Raw genomic sequence first — 12139 nt, forward strand, 5'->3', positions numbered from 1 at the left:
CAAATTACATACAGCAGGTCCAGACCTAGTACTGAAGGGAAATTCAAATTGAGCGGAAGTACTTAGGTGGGCGGAGCCAGGCTAAACAACTGCCGGGTTCTTTTAGAAAAGGTTGCCAAGTCAGGATCGCTTGTGAATAACTTTATTTGGTAAAGGTCCGGTATGATATCTATGAAGCAGAAGGATGGGAATTGTATAGCCACGCGTGGAGATACGCTTAGCTGGGCATCCGTGGATGCCCTGCCTGGAACATTCTGATCTGTTGGGCTATGTGTTGTGACTAGAATAATGGGCAGGCGTGGCCTCCGTGATGTTCTCTGTTTGGCTAAACATGGTGCTGAGCTCCCGCCTCCGGGATACCCGTATGTGTAATCGGTGCTGGTCCCTTGTCCCCTGGTCCCAACTTGGTTTGTGGCTTGGTCCTGACCACTTGTGGCTTTGTGTGTGCATTACAACTTGGTTTTTCTGGCTTGGTCCTGACCTCTTGTGGCTTTGTGCGGGCATGCCGCTTGTTTTTGTGGCCTCGAGCGTCTGGGTTTCAACACCTGGCCTGCTGTTATCGCTAGAATTGATGCGTGAATGAATGGCTCCTCACATGAGCCGGTCGCCTCCCTAGTCGGCAAGGACATATCTGGCCTCTCGGTATGCGTCACACAACGCAAAAGTGGGCTCTGATCTGCTCACTCTGGCTCTCGTCGGTACACGTTTATGTCCCATCCATTTGCAGTTCAGGCAAACAAGCCACCTGGCATGCATACTACATCGAATTTCACACACTTTTGCATCACCGTATGTGCGCAGAGTTCCACCCAAAGACGCTTGTCTATTTGAGTAATAAAAAGTGAGAACGCAACGCCACTTTTGCGTTTTCTGTCAAGTTCGTCTCTTTCTAAATTGAGCCTGAGATGCTGATTGTGATTTTAAATCATGATGAATCATGGCCATTAGGAATAGTACTTTTACAATGGGTTGGCTTTGCCCCAGGACATGATAGAACACACAAAAATAATCCCAAACAAATGTGTATTTTACATCTTGCATTTGCTTTCGGTAAAATTCATCTAAGTATTACGCTTCTGCTGCAGTTAGATGATTCTTCCAGTCTCCAGCAATACCTGAAAAAGAAGATATATGATAAATGATAAAGGAGTATTGAGGACTAATGATAAGATCAACCATAAATGTGTGTTTCTGCTCATAGTAATCCCTTACCTTTCCTGAGGAACTCTGACACATTCTGGTCCATCATTGTACTTGGCATCAGGGAGTAGTTCGACATTTTGTTCTTTTTCATATTCTTAAACACACATCGATCGGTAATCTTCCTTATCATCTCAGAATCCAGAGGTGTGTTCAAGAACTGAGCCATCCGGGTCACAGAGGCCTCCAGATCCTACAGCAACAGAGGTTACCAAAGCACAGTTACTAGAGTATTCATTATCATCATCATCATCTATATGAATATATAAATATATAATCTATAAATATGTGTTATAAGTGTCACGATTATTATTATTAGTATTAAATATAACCAGTTTAAGTTTTAAGATTGATCTAGATTGTTATAATGTACATGATTAACGGAGCTGTATTTGCAGTCTTCCTACCAGGATCATCTCTTCATAGGAGATGTACATGATGTGCTGTTCTGTGGCAGACAGCCAGCCCTTCACGTGATCGAACCACGAGCCAAAAATCGCTAAGGTTAGAGATGAAAAAAAGCTTATGTGAATGTGCAATGGCCAAAGTCGACCGAATACCTCTCTCTGGATTAAATATTAAGCCAAGCAGTGAAAACAAACACAAAGGGTAAAAGTGAACAAACGCTATACACAAGCAATCAATATACTGTATACCTTTTCCATCAAGAAATTTGTTGAGAAATTCAGTCTGTGTTCCTGGAATAACCAAGAAGGAGGCCATCCTACTAAAGTGTGAGTAGGAAGTGAATACATCTCGGGTTCCTCATCACATAAATTACCTAAATTACAAAGAAAAACACACACACACGCACGCACGCACGCACACACACGCAAACACACACACACACACACACACACACACACACACACACACACACACACACACACACACACACACACACACACACTTGGCTTTACCTCAGCATAACATTTTGATTGTTACTCATCCCAATTCACCTAGCAGGCAAGAACATCTGCTCAATGACTAAATTATAGTCTGAGCATACAAATAGTTCAACATTTAAAAATAGCAGTTTACAGGGACATTTCCATTGGTTTATATCTTCCCATAATGAACCTCTATGGCTCCAATCTGTATAGCATACCCTCGGTTTGACCTTAACGAAGCCCGTTGACATCATGTTGTACTGGAAGTGAGTAACGAAGACCCGTGGGGACGGTCTCTGGTCCAGGTTATAGATAAATGCTCTGGACTCCAACCAGGGGACCCCGTCCCAGTTGGGCACAGTGTCCACCACTACTGGGTCTCCCTGGCTCAGGATCAGGGGTACTATCTCCTGCATCCATACTGTCCCTGAAAGCATCACGCAGGGTGTTATTGTGGGGTTTGTGGTGCTGTTGTGTACTTCCTGTTCCTTCCTGCATTCGTCTTTTTTGATTCATGTGCTTATTTTTTGCCAACTGGTTGTGATATCAAAAAAATTGTATCATAATTATAAAATTCATACCACAGTATAAATCAGTGCTGATCAATATTGGTCAATATGGTTCCAAGGGTATGACTATTATTTCGATTACTCTTCTGCACGTGGACACCTCCACAAATCCAACAATATGCGCAGATCCATCAAGAAAAAGTAGTGTGTAATAAAGTATGTGTAATAATAGCAAGTGTTTATTACACATAGTCTATGTCCATGTCCATACTTGATGTTACAAGTTATTATCAAACTTTCTACCTACATACTACTTTCTTTGAAGCTAGTTTAGCAAAACTAATTATTATTATTAGTTGAATCCATCATACGTCATTTACTTCCACTGCGTGACCAGGAAAACTCTTACCTGACTTGGGATAAGTAACAATCAGAATGTCATCGGGACGAAAAGAGAACTCCTCGTAGTATTTCAGGCTCTCTTGGTTATGAATTTTTTTGATTAAATATACGCCCTTGTACACGGTATACAGCTCTTCTTCTGTCATATCTGCAACCTGCATGATAGGAATGGTAGTTGACAAGTGAAAGACATAGAAGCATTCAGACTTTGCTCTACAGTCCTGAATCAATGATTGGCATGAAGTTATATTATACATTAATTATATTAAGTGAGGTCTTTCATTAAAATCCATTCATCGCCTTGTTTATTAACCTGATCTTAAATCACCATGACTTACCACAGGGGTTTAAGAGATGAGCCCTGGGAAAGCAATATTAATTTAAACAGTGAAATATGCATTTGTAATAGTTAACAATGCCACTTTATTTGTCTGTGGCATATACAGTCATAATCCTAAAGCTGGTAGTGTCTGATTTTAACCAGGGTATGGATTAGTTTATTTAACGCTAACTTGAAGCCTACAGAATATACATTCTAAAGCCACAGACGAGAAACCACTGGAGGGCGTTTCCTCTCACCGTGACGTGAGCCAGCCGTCTTTGAGGGGCCACTTATACGTAAATGAGGCGGCTGGGGGTTCATCTTTTGTAACACGTGGATGAGGGACACATGATGATGTCCCTCAGAGTGCAGGCACTTGTTGACCAAGGAAAGACAGGTAATATCAATAATGTTTAACATTTGGGACAATACTTATCTTGTATGGTTTGTACTTAAAGTCAACCTTACTTATAGCCTACTTATAATCTAAGTTTACTGAGCAATAGACTGATGTCATTAGCTGCGTTTCCATCCCCCTGATTTTACGCAAATTTTGAAGTATCGAATCAGTAATAATAATAATACATTTAATTTAGAGGCGCCTTTCAAGACACCCATAAAAATCCTCTTATTCGCAGAAGTTGGGTAGTTGGGTTGCAAAATGGGAGATGGAAACACACTTTTCGAAACAGCTGTGACGTAGCGAACACACAGGACAACGTCCTTCCAATTTCCGCATAACGACCGGCCATAGCAACCCTGCCGACATCAATTGGTATCGTCAATATCTATATATTTTTAAGCGTTTGTATACATGGACAGATGTCTATGTTTGTATATCCTTTAATTATACCGTGTCCATTAATCCCTGATATATGTACACCTAAGTAATTCCAGTCAAATTGCAGGGCTCTCAAGTTTTGAACTGAGTTCAGAGTGAGGTTTTGTCGGGGGGGGGATATTAACATGTGACTGCATACAATGTGTCCAGAGACATGTTGACTAATGTATAATAATAATAATAATACATTTAATTTAGAGGCGCCTTTCAAGACACCCAAGGTCACCTTACAGAGCATATGGTCATCATAAATCGTTTAAAAGAACAAGACATTGTGGAAAAAAAATAAATAAATAAACATAATAAATAAAAAAATAAATAAAACAAAAACAAGACAAAACAAAACAAACAAACAATCAAAACAGTGATCAGTTAGACGTTGTGTGCAAGTTTGAACAGGTGAGTTTTGAGTTGTGACTTGAAGGTTGTAATGGTGTCTGACTGTTTTATGTGTGGGGGGAGGGAGTTCCAGAGCCTGGGTGCTGAACAGCTGAATGACCGGGCACCCATTGTAGTGAGTCGTGATGTGGGGATACATAGTAGTCCAGCAGAGGTTGAGCGGAGGGAGCGGGAGGGAGCGTATTCTTGGAGGAGGTCGCAGAGGTAACTGGGGGCTAGGTTGTGGAGAGCTTTGTAGGTGAGGAGTAGGGTTTTGTATTGGTTGCGGTAGTGTACTGGGAGCCAGTGAAGTTGGATGAGGACAGGGGTGATGTGGTCAAATGATTTGGTGCGGGTGATGATCCGGGCGGCTGAGTTCTGAATGATCTGCAGTCTGTTGATGAGTTTGGTGGGGAGTCCGGTGAGGAGGGCGTTGCAGTAGTCTATGCGTGATGTGACAAATGAGTGAACTAGGATTTCAGTGCTGGATTGGGTCAGTGATGGGCGGAGTCTGGCGATGTTGCGGAGGTGGAAGAATGCAGTCCGGGTGATGGGGTGTGTTGTGATTTAGTGAGGATGGATTTGGATCCGATGAGCAGGGCCTCGGTTTTGTTTCCATTGAGTTTCAGGAAGTTCCTGCTCAACCAGCTCCGGATCTCTTCCAGGCACGTGATGAGGGAGGTGGGGGGGATGGCAGCGGTGGGTGTTTGGTGGAGATGTAGACCTGTGTGTCGTCAGCGTAGCAGTGAAAATGGACCCCATGGTGACGGAGGAGTGTGCCCAGCGGGAGGAGGTAAGTGGTGAACAGGAGTGGACCCAAGACTGACCCCTGGGGGACACCCAGTGAGACACCTGAACACCCAGACTTGTGGTTGCTTAGTTGAACAAATTGTTGACGGCCGGTGAGGTAGGATGTAAACCAGGAGAGTGCAGCACCAGTGATCCCAATGCCAGCCAGGCGGTCCAAGGAGCAGAGGGTGGGAGATGGTGTCGAATGCTGCGCTGAGATCGAGGAGGATGAGAATGGTGAGTAATCCAGAGTCGGCTGCAAGGAGGAGGTCGTTGGTGATTTTGACTAGGGCTGTTTCAGTGCTGTGTTTTGGACGGAAGCCAGATTGGAACGGTTCGTGGAGATTGTTTGTGTCGAGGTGGGACTGTAGTTGTGCGGCAACCACCCTTTCAAGTGTTTTGGAGATGAAAGGGAGATTGGAGATGGGCCGGAAATGGTTAAGGTCAGTTGGGTCAGCACCAGGTTTTTTCAGGATGGGAGTGATGGCAGCCAGCTTGAGAGTGGGGGGTACAGTACCAGTAGTGAGCATGATATGATAGTATGATAGTAAGCATAATTGGCCCTTAACACTAATATTCAGAAACAACACTGCCTCAAAAAAGGCTATAGGCCTAAGCAACACCAGTAGAGGCATATAATTTTCTCTGAAATTTTAAACATTGCAAACGTGCAAAAACATACATTTATATTTATGTGGCATTCAGTCCAATGCTTAAAATATATCTGTCGCATTCAGTAGGCCAATGCTGTGGTAAAGTGTGCAAAGTATGAACAAGTGTTTCTTTCTGTTCAATAGATAGAACTTCATCAATCCCCTGTAGGAGAAATTTGTTAATGTTTGTCCCTATGAAACAATAATGGTAAAAAAAAGAAATACAAAACATGACGGTAACTCTAAAGTCAAACCGTCCAATCTGAAGGCTCTACTCAACCACTCCCCCTCACTTCCACCAATGCAAAGTGAACAGAACTGAGTAGGGGAGGGTGTAGCCTCACTAGTTTGTGAAAGACCCAGAGAAACGCAACGCAAATTCAATGTGAACATGCATGAGGCTTTGTGATGAAATCCAGTACGATTTTGAAATTCCTCCCGGACACTTTTTTTTTTTTTATGTCTCAAAAAGAGGGCTTGTCCGGGCAAAAGAGGACGTCTGGTTACCCTACGTACGGGGAACCCATTTGATTCCTACCTGTTCCACTGTTAAATAGCGGCGCAAATTGGTGGGCGCTATACTGGCAATTTTTCTGCATGAGAAATACGAAGTGTGGCGTGTGAGCGTGTGCATGGGTTGGATTGCGTGTGTCTCACGCCGAATGCGTGAGAGCGTGAGGCGATCTCTCTGCTCCACTTCACCACTTTTTTTCAAGGCGAGGATAAAAGCATAGAAAGAAGTGAAAACCACTATAATTCGAGGCATGTGGAAAGTTTTAGTTATGTGCGCTCTCTATGTGCCATCTCTGTGCCAAGTTCCAAGTGCGGGTGTGGTGACGTATATCATATGCGTCGAGAGCACGAAGAGCTGTAGTTCACAAAGCGGCCTCACATAAAACCTAAAATTATCAAACTTCTTCATGAAATTTTTTAGGTTTCTTTGCATGAAAAATTATCATTTAAATCCACAAATAACATATGTGTAATCCAGGGCATATAAAGACTGGGACCAGAAATTAATTATTTTCTCTCCATTGACACCATTCATATTTTTCGATCTCATAGGTCCCATGAGCTCTACCGGAAGGGGCGTGACTTCGCCACTCTATAACTCTGGGTGAGCTCTTTGGCCTTTACGGGTTCACGCCCCCTTGAGAAAGTGAGATGCGCAGTACACATCCAAAACTAATTTATAAGACCTATAGGCTAATTATTTAAGAGATACATTTCCAAACATTAGAATGACACGTGTGGCCTCTTCCACAATGCTAAAATATGATGAATAAGGAGCGGAAGTTTAAATCGATTAAATTCAAGAGCTTGCTGTAGAGGTGTGTGTGTGTGTGTGTGTGTGTGTGTGTGTGTGTGTGTGTGCGTGTGCGTGTGTGAGAGCAACCCGGTGCTTAATAATAAGAGAATTTATAGGCTACATATGTATCTGTCCACAATCTGAAGAGAAAACTGAATTTAAGTATCATATAAAATCATTTTGAAAATCTTTTTTCAAACAATTATGCATTATATAAAGAAATTATAAAAAAAAAAATATATATATATAGATATATTTATACTAAAATGCAGTCAGTCCAGTTGTGAAAAACATAATTGATCTTTTCACAATCCTAACAATGTATTCATAGAACATAAATCTAATAACACTTATTACCTTATGGAGAAAAATAAACTGTAATGAACCAATTGTAATAAGGTAACATTATAGGTTCTTACAAGCCTTGATCACTGCACAGAAACTTATTCGAAAAGTGTATGAAAGGTGATCTGATCTGCATAACCCAGACAGAATGTCCTGAAACTTCTTGGGTGACCCAATGGGGTCGTGAACTATAATCCTGAAGTGGAATGAGTCTGGGATAACAGGGCATTTCCTTTTAAACAAATCCGAATTCATATGTAATATGTCTCATATTTGAATTTTTGGTGGGCTTTTATTTTGAAAATAAATATCAAAACGGCCGTACATTTCCTTTGATAGCATTTGCTTTTATTGACTGTCCTTTGGTATGTACCCGACGAATGCTTTTAATTTGAAACTAGTTCAGAGACGCTATTACCGTAATAGTTAGTATAAACAGGTACAGCAAAAAACTGGGTTGGCTGGCTTGACCGCAGTATGGAAACGCACCTAATTCGAATTTCTTTTTTGCGAACTTTTTAAAGATTCGCTTCACCTTTTAGATGGAAACGTGACTATTGACTATAGATGGATGTCTGTCTGAGTGTTTGTCAACCCGGGACCTTCTAATCGAAGGTGATGGGAATCACATATTGGACAGGGCCCGGAGCCTTCCCCTGATGCCTCTCTCTCCAATATGCTCTACCAATGTTCCAACAGTTTGGCTGAGATGCCTCCAATATTTTCCACCATTTGAGTGAAAGCATCTTGAACACCGTAATGCTCAAAATAATACATTAATATAATCATAAGCTGTGAACTATGAACTGTATTGCTATGAACGTTATCGATCAATCTATAAACATCAACATTCAAAATAAACATTTGGCCTCATTTAAATGCATATGGAAGATGTTATAATGCTCCTCACTCACTCACTCACTCACTCACTCACTCACTCACTCACTCACTCACTCACTCACTCACTCACTCACTCACTCACTCACTCACTCACTCACTCTCTATCCCTCTCACTATTCATGAGTCACTAGTTCAGTCACTCACCATCATCAATTTAAAATGTATATCTACCTAAAAATAAGTAAGGGTTTATCTAAGACTAACTAATTCACAGCATAGCTTCTCCTCATATTGTTTACTAGAAAAACAGCCAGAACAATTACAATAGAAACCATGCATGTGTTATAAGCCCACTGCAGATTCCAACATGCTTTCCAAGACAATTTTTGCACATTTAAAAGCCGCTTATTACACGGCTATGTTGCCAAAGCGAAAAAATAACTTCACAATTTTATAATTACAATTCGCAGTGTTGATCAGCAGAGAAATAGTCCGCATAAGACGTTTACGTTGCTTAGCAACCGAATACGCTGGGGTTGATGAATTACCTAACTACATGCGGAGTGATATCACAGACGTGATTCAGAGGGAAAAACACTTCCCTTAACACTTTTGTTCAACAGCACTGAAAAGAGCCGTGCAATAAATTAAAAATATATTATATATTATTTTATTTATTTATTTTTTCAGAAAAGTTTTGGGTGGGCCTGTTGAACAGTGCCTGTTAAACGCTGAATAAAAACTGAGAACACAACGCCACTTTTGCGTTTTCTGTCAAGATCGTCTCCGTCTAAGAAATGCTGATTGTGATTTTAAATCATGATGAATCATGGCCGTTAGGAATAGTACTTTTACAATGGGTTGGCTTTGTCCCAGGACATGATAGAACACACAAAACTAATCCCAAACAAATGTGTATTTTACATCCTTCATTTGCTTTCGGTAAAATTCATCAAAGTTTTCCGCTTCTGCTGCAGTTAGATGATTCTTCCAGTCTCCAGCAATACCTGAAAAAGAAGATATATGATAAATGATGAAAAAGTATTGAGGACTAATGATAAGATCAACCATAAATGTGCGTTTCTGCTCTTAGTAATCCCTTACCTTTCCTGAGGAACTCTGACACATTCTGGTCCATCATTGTACTTGGCATCAGGGAGTAGTTCGACATCTTGTTCTTTTTCATATTCTTAAACACACATCGATCGGTAATCTTCCTTATCATCTCAGAATCCAGAGGTGTGTCCAAGAACTGAGCCATCCGGGTCACAGAGGCCTCCAGATCCTACAGCAACAGAGGTTACCAAAGCACAGTTAATTATCATCATCATCCCCATCTTCATCTGTATGAATATATCAATATATAATCTAAATATGTGTTATAAGTGTCATGATTATTATTAGTAGCATTAAATATAACCAGTTTAAGTTTTAAGATTGATCTAGATTCTTATAATGTACATGATTAACAGAGCTGTATTTGCAGTCTTCCTACCAGGATCATCTCTTCATAGGAGATGTACATGATGTGCTGTTCTGTGGCAGACAGCCAGCCCTTCACGTGATCGAACCACGAGCCAAAAATCACTAAGGTTAGAGATGAAAAAAAGTTTATGTGAATGTGCAATGGCCAAAGTCGACGAATACCTGTCTCTGGATTAAATATTAAGCCAAGCAGTGAAAACAAACACAAAGGGTAAAAGTGAACAAACGCTATACTCAAGCAATCCATATACTGTATACCTTTTCCATCAAGAAATTTGTTGAGAAATTCAGTCTGTGTTCCTGGACTAACCAAGTAGGAGGCCATCCTACTAAAGTGCAAGTAGGAAGTGAATACATCTCTCGGGTTCCTCATCACATAAATTACCTAAATAAAAAAGAAAAACACAAACACACACACACGCATGTACACACACACACACACACACACACACACACACACACACACACACACACACACACACACACACACACACACACACACACACACACACACACACACACACACACACACACACACACAAACGTGGCTTTACCTCAGCAATAACATTTTGATTGTTACTCATCCTCTATGGCTCCAAGCTGTATAGCATACCCTCGGTTTGACCTTGAGGAAGCCTGTTGGCATCATGTTGTACTGGAAGTGAGTAATGAAGACACGTGGGGACGGTCTCTGGTCCAGGTTTTGGATATATGCTCTGGCCTCCAACCAGGGGACCCGGTCCCAGTTGGGCACAGTGTCCACCACTACTGGGTCTCCCTGGCTCAGGATCAGGGGTACTATCTCCTGCATCCATACTGTCCCTGAAAGCATCACACAGGGTGTTATTTTGGGGTTTGTGGTGCTGTTGTGTACTTCCTGTTGCAGTCGTCTTATTTGATTCATGCGCTTATTTTATGCCAACTGGTTGTGATATCAAAAAAATTGTATCATAATCGTAAAATCCATACCACAGTATAAATCAGTGCTGATCAATATTGGTCAATATTGTTCCAAGGGTATGACTATTATGTTGATTACTCTTCAGCACGATCAGCACAAAATTGTATCATAATTGTAAAATCCATACCACAGTATAAATCAGTGCTGATCAATATCGGTCAATATTGTTCCAAGGGTATGACTATTATGTTGATTACTCTTCAGCACGTGGACACCTCCACAAATCCAACAATATGCGCAGGTCCGTCAAGAAAAAGTAGTGTGTGATAAAGTATTTGTAATAATAGCAAGTGCTTATTACACATACTATCTCCATGTCCATACTTGATGTTACAAGTTATTATTTAACTTTCCACCTACATACTACTTTGAAACTAGTTTAGCAAAACTAATTATTATTATTAGTTGAATCCATCATTTGTCATTTACTTCCACTGCGTGACCAAGAAAACTCTTACCTGACTTGGGATAAGTAACAATCAGAATGTCATCTGGACGAAAGAGAACTCCTCGTAATATTTCAGGCTCTTTTGGGCATGAATTTTTTTGAATAAAAATACGCCCTTGTACACGGTATACAGGTCTTCTTCTGTCATATCTGCAACCTGTATGATTGGAATGATAGTTGACAAGTGAAACACACATAGAAGCATTCAGACTTTGCTCTACAGTCCTGAATCAATGAAGGTTAACAAAAGTAAATAATAAAGGAATTACATGCTGTTCTATTACTTCTAGGTGTGCATGGTCGGTGAAGTTCAACCCTATTTTATGCAGGCCTAATTTATAGCTGTTCTACCAACAGGTTTATGACGATTTTTTGGGGGTAAATAATTTAATTGTTGGGTACTATTAGAATAGGGTTAGGGTCAGGGTTCATAATAATAATTATAATACATTTAATTTAGAGGCGCCTTTCAAAAGGCGACTGAATAGTGACGCCCCCTTTTTTTCAATTTTTTTTCTCTATTGAACTTTCTAAGAATCGTTAAATAAAGATTTGTTAGCCTGGAACCAAGCCATTTATCAGACAAAAACATTTGATTTGGTGCAAAATATTTGCTAAACGGAAGGTAAGGCAAAGGTACGAGCAGGGCCATTTCTTGCCGCAGACTATGCTGTTGCATAGTGCCCCTAATGTGAAGGCATATAAAGGAGTATCTCATCATTTGTAATTATTATATAGTATTTACTGCGCTAACCTACACCTAAGAG

At 40.7% G+C, this 12139-nt stretch overlaps 2 pseudogenes across 1 annotated transcript; both read right to left on the reverse strand.

Moving 5' to 3' along the window:
- Nucleotides 1–126: 126 nt before the first annotated feature.
- Nucleotides 127–12110, reverse strand: LOC115531236 (sulfotransferase family cytosolic 2B member 1-like; annotated as a pseudogene).
- On the reverse strand, nt 9142–11529 carry LOC115531234 (sulfotransferase family cytosolic 2B member 1-like; annotated as a pseudogene). The gene is made up of 6 exons (XR_003973855.1): nt 11383–11529; nt 10577–10785; nt 10222–10348; nt 9974–10065; nt 9583–9763; nt 9142–9485 (listed from the first exon to the last, which is right to left on the reverse strand). The product of XR_003973855.1 is annotated as a sulfotransferase family cytosolic 2B member 1-like (transcript).
- Nucleotides 12111–12139: the final 29 nt, after the last annotated feature.

This window comes from Gadus morhua, chromosome 18 (assembly GCF_902167405.1).
Source record: "Gadus morhua chromosome 18, gadMor3.0, whole genome shotgun sequence".
Classification (NCBI taxonomy): Eukaryota; Metazoa; Chordata; class Actinopteri; order Gadiformes; family Gadidae; genus Gadus; species Gadus morhua.